The 6,757-nt window shown below is 41.5% G+C and overlaps 2 pseudogenes; one reads left to right on the forward strand and one right to left on the reverse strand.

Annotated features, from left to right (window-relative positions):
• Positions 1–322: 322 nt before the first annotated feature.
• Positions 323–3,313, reverse strand: LOC137236156 (uncharacterized; annotated as a pseudogene).
• LOC137236155 (vacuolar protein sorting-associated protein 28 homolog) lies at positions 1,605–2,254 on the forward strand (annotated as a pseudogene).
• Positions 3,314–6,757: the final 3,444 nt, after the last annotated feature.

Consider the following 6,757-nt stretch of genomic DNA (forward strand, 5'->3'; position numbering starts at 1 on the left):
TTCTGCGATATATACTTGTAGGCGATCCCCTTCTCGAGCTGAAGGAGCAGCAAGTACTTCACCAAATTGTTCCGAAAAAGCAATCAATTTGTACACTTGAAGTTGATATTGGCTCCAATTTCATTCTTAGCCGTTTCCAGCTGGCAAATTATGATCAAAACAATGAGCCTTCAAAACCTGGTGTCGAAGCTATTTGGAATGATGAACGTTTGCGCAGACAGAAAATGAAGTACAGCTCGAATGAAAAAAGGTAGGTACCCACGCCAGAGATACCAGTATCTCAAGAACGTCCCGATTTATTACCAACAGAAAGCGAAATTTTTCACCGTACAGCAGTGCTAAGCAAGTTAATGGATTTGGAGTTATCGGCTAAAATTAGGGATACTACACTTGACCAATCTTTAAATTCCAATCTTGCAAGCTTCGCACTGGATGAATTTGAATTTGAGGAAAATGCATCCTCGTGAATGCCTGCTTCCGTCGCTGTCTCATCATTTGTAGCAATTGGGGAAAATGATGATATTTTAGAAGATTGAGGAGTACCCTTTAAAGTTGTTATGGCTCCACCAACCTTGATGTTTGTAAACTCATAATCAGTCACGTCTTTGTTGTTATTTTGCTTAGGATGATTTTTTTTTCGTTTCAACTACCAATTGGTTTCCATTTAGGGAATTGCTGTTGTTAGTTATGATCACCCCGTTGGCAACATGATGAAATCTGGCACTTACAGCTGGTGCAGAAGATGAGACTTGCTGACATAAATCCGTTGTGTTTCGTGCAGTTCTTGTATTCATAACATTGTTGCCACAAACACCGCTCGCTATATCAAAACCCGTAGAACATTGACCGACATAACATAGCTCTACAATATCATTTGAAGCCGTTATTGGGGATCTCTTTAACTTCTCTTGATGCTCAATATATTGAGCTGCATCTAATAATACTTTTAACCCTGTCGACATAGCAATTTAAAGAAGTTCAACTGGATGGTACTTATTTAAAAATAGTGATATTTCAATCCAATGGAAGGGATCAATACACGTCAACATCCAGTTAAATATGTGAAGGCAAAATGTCCAGATTTGAATTGTCAAAACATTATTCGAAGAACTAACGCTGTTTGCACGCGCAGATGTTGCTATTTATATAAGTTTTAGATATCACAGGTGATAACGCAGTGGGCAGGGATATACTTGCACCAACCGGTGAGGACATGGTCGTGCTGCCATTACTTCCTCCGCTCGAAAAGGAGCTTGACGAACTATATAATATACTTCCTAGGCCAGAAGAAAGAGATGTAGTTTCATTCAAATGCTCCTTTTCACAATTGTTTAGGTCAAAGTCCAAAAAAAATGGCCCAGGAAACATTTGTTCATACTTTGGACCTAACTCCCTTTTTAATGAAACAAGCTTAAGTTGCGACGCACTTGCGCTTCGACGCTACCCAACACAGATTCGATTCAGAATTCACCATAACAGCTGACAACTCTAGTCAATAAGCAAAATTATTCGTCATCTGATTGAAAATTGGCATCTATATTTACATTTATCGCTTTCAATAAAAAGGAAACAAAGGATTTTGCACACACTTGCAATTCATTGGGGAAATGCAAGATAATTGTCCCGAACTATGCGAAGAGGTAAAACTCTATCGAAATGTACGTGAACGTGAAAAATACGATAATATGGCAGATTTATATGCAATTATCAATACGCTTCAACAACTAGAAAAGGCTTATATACGTGGCTGCATCACACCACAAGAATACACAGCTGCCTGTTCCAAATATTTAGTACAATACAAAGTTGCTTTTAAACAAGTCCAATGTGATGAATTTCCCAATGTTGACACATTCGCTAAAAAATTCCGCTTAGATTGCCCAGCAGCACTTGAACGGATACGTGAAGATAGGCCAATTACAATACGAGACGATAAGGGAAACACATCGAAATGTATTGCTGAAATTGTTTCTTTATTTATTACGATTATGGATAAATTACGTTTGAAAATGAATACAATGGATGCCTTACAACCGGATGTGAAAGATTTGGCTGATAATATGGATCGCTTGTCGTTGATACCGAAAGATTTTGAAGCAAAACAATAAGTTGAAACATGGCTGAGTACACTGAATGAAATGCAAGCTTCGGACGAGTTGTTGGAAGGACAAAGTTGGAAGGACAAGTGCGCCAGTTTCCTTTTGATTTGGAATCGGCATATGCAGATTTTACAAAACTATTACATAGTCAATAGTTTATTTGTGGTTGGAGTAACGTAGAGTATTTGTTATGTGTTAGAGGAGGAATATTCTTCATATGAAATTAAAAATTATTTAATATCTTAGTTTTTAATTAAACTTAAAGTTATGTATTTGTTTTTGCAGATTATCACAACCTGTTAAATGCTTATAAATACTTCAGCGGTTTTTTAACTGCATTTAATGAGATATGCTTAAGTTGCGAATTTATTTTCGTTTTAGCTAATTGCTCCACTTCAGCTTCAAGCTCTTGATCCTTCTTTTTAAGGGTTTTAACATATTTAATCGCTTCGCCAAGTATTGCTAAATTGGAGGTTTTCTTGCGTTCATCTTCTTTTAAAGGAAGTTGATGCTTCAGCTGTTCATAGCATTCATTGAGGTGCGCCCGGCGATTTTTTTTCCAATTTGTTATGCACTTCCCGGGTACCAGCCCCATTACTATTGGAACTGATTATTCGCCTCCGGCCGCTGCCACCAATAACCGGTGTGACGTGCATCATTTGAGACGCAATTGCCGCTTGTTGTGCTGACAACATCTGCAAATAGTGACTTCCAGTCGTACCTTGTCGCGATGGCGACTGATTACCACCAATGCAATTCATAGTATGGACGTCCTCGATGATCATGTCGCCTTCATCTCCATTATTTAGAAGCGATTTGTTAGCTGCAATTTTATGTGAAAGTGAAAAACTGCGTATGCGCGTATGCGTATGCGTATCATAAATTTTTCTACACGTAACGGGTGGTGGGGTAAGAGGTTCTGAAGTTTTATAACGTATTGAGGAATTTGAAGGTGCAGATGTGCTGTTGATCAGCGAAAATTTTGATGATATTGTCACCGATTGATGTTGTTGCTGTGTTTGTTTTGGTATGCTTATCGCTTTGGATGTTGCATCACCAAGTGTCGCTGCTGGCGATGCAATACGCAAACCATCATTCAGCAACATTTGGTTATTGGCCGCAGCGGATACGACAACAATATCGCCACCACTGCCACTATCAACAAGTCTAAATGTTTTTGTTTTACTATTATATTGACTACTACAAATCCCCATACTGTTTTCCTCGTGCATTGGCTGTGGGGGAGTTTGTTGTTGTAGTTCTTGCTGCTCGTTTAAAGTATGAATAGTTTGTCTTGGCGGGTATAATACGGCGAGCCCATTATGCTTCGTGGATTATTTAATATGCGATGTGTCCAATACTTGTTGCTGTTGAATACGAACCATTTCCCGCCATTTTTTTTAATAATGACTTAGCCCGACGTGCTAAGTTCTCGTCCGTAGTACGTCTTCTTAAATGATTTATAAACTTTGCCAATCTGGTGGCTTCCACTTGCTCTCTGGTAACCGGTGAGCATTCCAATGAAGAAATAACAGACACGACTGAATCCATATTGACCACATCATAGTTTTGGTCCAGCGATTTACATAAACGTAGTGTTAAATCATATATATGTTGGGTGTTCATTTATACAAGCCTACACGAACCCCAAAAATTGTGAAAGGTTGTAATGAAAGATAATAAATTTCTCCTTCTTTATCGATTATTTTTATAGCATTGATTTTCAGGATGTTTCAAAATGTAACATTCTTATTATTAAAAGGAAAACACGCTTTTATAAAACATACATGCGCAAGTTTAAGAAACTATTGCTGACTAACCAACGGAGTTGAGGAGTTATATTCTTATCCCGAAGTCTTCGAGTGCTGTCATAGTGCCATTAAATTAAATGTATATGCATCCTTTTAAAGAATGAATACTTTATCGGTACGGGTAAAAAAAAAAAGAAATCCGTTAACCCGTTGGTGCCAGTGTATCATTTTGAACACGTTCTCAACATTTTGCATGTGTTTTCGAAAAGAGGCACGTATCTGGTTAGGTGCAACCTCTATGGGTAGTTGAGCATGGAAGTTGATTTGATTGTATTTATAGTTAAGAAGGAAACGGTTGGTTTCCATTTTAACTATTTTTTAATAGCTATTTCAATACATACATTTTGTTGGTCTCGCGCCTTTGGCCGAGTGTGTAGGTGTTCTGTCATCCTCGCTCGGGGTGAGCGGGTGAAGTTGGGTTGATTTGCTGTCCTCGCTCTGGGAGAGCGGGTGAATTGTGGGTTTGATTTTGAAGATGAAAAATATTTGTTTTGTGGCAGATGGGGATCTGCATTAGGGTGGTTGATTGGCCTCGGTGGGCGAGCGCAGGGTTTTGAAATTTTGAAAATTTAAAAAAATTATGGGCCGAGTGCCTTTGTTTTCTGTGGCAGACCGAGGGTCTGCGTAAAGGCTTTTCTGGTATACTCGTTATGGGAGAACGAGTGAGTGGACTATTTTTTTTTTTTTTGAACGGAGGGATGTGGAGGCACGGGGGGGATTGTTAAGCGAAGCTTTTGGTCCTCGCACCATCTATCTCCGTGGGAAGAAGGATCAGTTTGACCAAAGGTCGTCTGACTTGACCCTTCTCGGTTATGAGGTCGACTACACGTACTCGGTTATCTTCTCCGGGGTGTACATCGACGACTCTACCTAGCCTCCACTCGTTGGGAGATAAGTTGTCCTCTTGAGGACAGCGAGATCTCCCACTTTTATATTTTCTTTGGGATGCTTCCACTTCACTCGTTTTTGAAGTTCGGATAGATATTCCACCTTCCATCGTTTGCAGAAAGTGTGATGGAGGGCTTTGAGCTTCTGCCATCTGTTTATTATGGAGGCCGTGCTTTCGTTAACATCCGGTTCTGGCGGCGCCAGAAGATGGCTGCCTGTTAGGAAATGTCCTGGAGTTAGGGGTTCCAGGTCCGTTGGGTCATTCGACCCCGGACTGAGAGGGCGCGAGTTGAGGCACGCCTCAATCCGGCACAAAAGTGTTTGGAACTCCTCCATAGTATATTTGTGGGGAGAAGCGATCTTTTTGAAGTGGCTTTTGAAGCTCTTCACTCCCGCTTCCCACAAGCCGCCCATATGTGGAGCGCCAGCGGGAATAAAATGCCAAGTTAATGCTTGATGGCTATACTTGGAGACTGTTTTGTCTCGGCTTTCTGCCAGGAAGGCTTTGAATTCCGATCGTAGAGATCTGGAAGCTCCGACAAAGTTCGTACCATTGTCGGAGTAGATGTTCTTCGGACATCCTCTTCTCGCGATAAAACGCGAAAAGGCCGCGAGGAAGCCTGGGGTACTAAGGTCACTAGTGGCTTCTAAATGGATGGCCTTAGTGGAAAAGCAGACGAAAAGGCATACGTAGCCTTTTGACAGTCGACATCCCCTACCGCGTTAGCTTTTGATGTCGAAAGGCCCTGCAAAGTCTACCCCGGTATTGGTGAACGCGCGGGTAAAAGTAGTCCGTTCGCAGGGAAGGGTCCCCATAAGTTGGGACTGTACCTGCTTTCGGTGAATAATGCAGGTTTTGCACTTGTGGATGATGGCTCTGATCATGGTCTTGACATTCGGTATCCAGTATTGGGTTCGGATAAGACGGAGCATGAGCTGGTTCTCGCCATGAAGGGAGTCATGATGAGCCATCATAACTGTAAGGCGAGACAGCCTACAATTGTACGGCAAGATGATCGGATGACGCTCATTGTATGACATGTCCTTTGAAGCCCCTAGACGCCCCCCTGTTCTAATAATATCATCTTTGTCGATATATGGGTTGAGTGACAGTATTTCACTCTTTCGGTCGATAGGTTCCCTATTTTTCAATTTTAAATATTCTGTCCCGTAAAATTGTTTCTGGCAGACTCGTATTAATGCTTGAGTCGTTGCCTTAATCTCATCGGCTGAGATTATGCACGACCTTTCGTGGAACATTGCTTTAGTTTTTGGGTGAGTTCGTTTATAAAATCTCCTAACATAGGAAAGAACCTTTAAAGCCCTGGGTAAATTTGAAAAACGGTCGAGAATATCTACATGATCTACCCTTGTCGTGGCATATGTTTGTGCCCTCTTCTCCTCAACGGACGTTTTGTATTCGGTCTCTTGTGCTGGCCAGTGGGAATTGTCTTCTTGCAGCCAAGAAGGTCCCTGCCACCACAACGAATTGTTGGTCAACTCTGATGCAAGTAGTCCTCTGCTTTCTAGATCCGCTGGATTAGATTCCGAGTCCACATGAAGCCAGTCCTTGCTACCGACCATATCGATGATCTTAGTGATTCGGTGTGCGACGAAGGTTGACCAGGAACAGGGCGGCTTTCTTATCCATGCGAGTACGATGGTTGAATCCGTCCAGAGGTGAACTTTTACGGGTCCCAAATGAATATTTCGGAATATTGATTCCATCATTTCTGCGAGAAGCACGGCGCCGCAGAGTTCTAAACGTGGTAGCGAGATGGTTTTCACTGGAGCTACTCTGGTTTTTGCTAAGAGTAAGTGAATGAAAAACTGATCGTCTCTTTTTACGCGCATATATATCGCTGCAGCATATGCTTTCTCGGAAGCGTCACAGAAGCCGTGGATTTCTATTTCGCCTTCCGGGGAAAAATTTACCCACCGCGGTATCCGTATGTTATC

The sequence above is a fragment of the Eurosta solidaginis genome, unplaced genomic scaffold, assembly GCF_040869045.1.
Source record: "Eurosta solidaginis isolate ZX-2024a unplaced genomic scaffold, ASM4086904v1 ctg00001362.1, whole genome shotgun sequence".
NCBI lineage: Eukaryota > Metazoa > Arthropoda > Insecta > Diptera > Tephritidae > Eurosta > Eurosta solidaginis.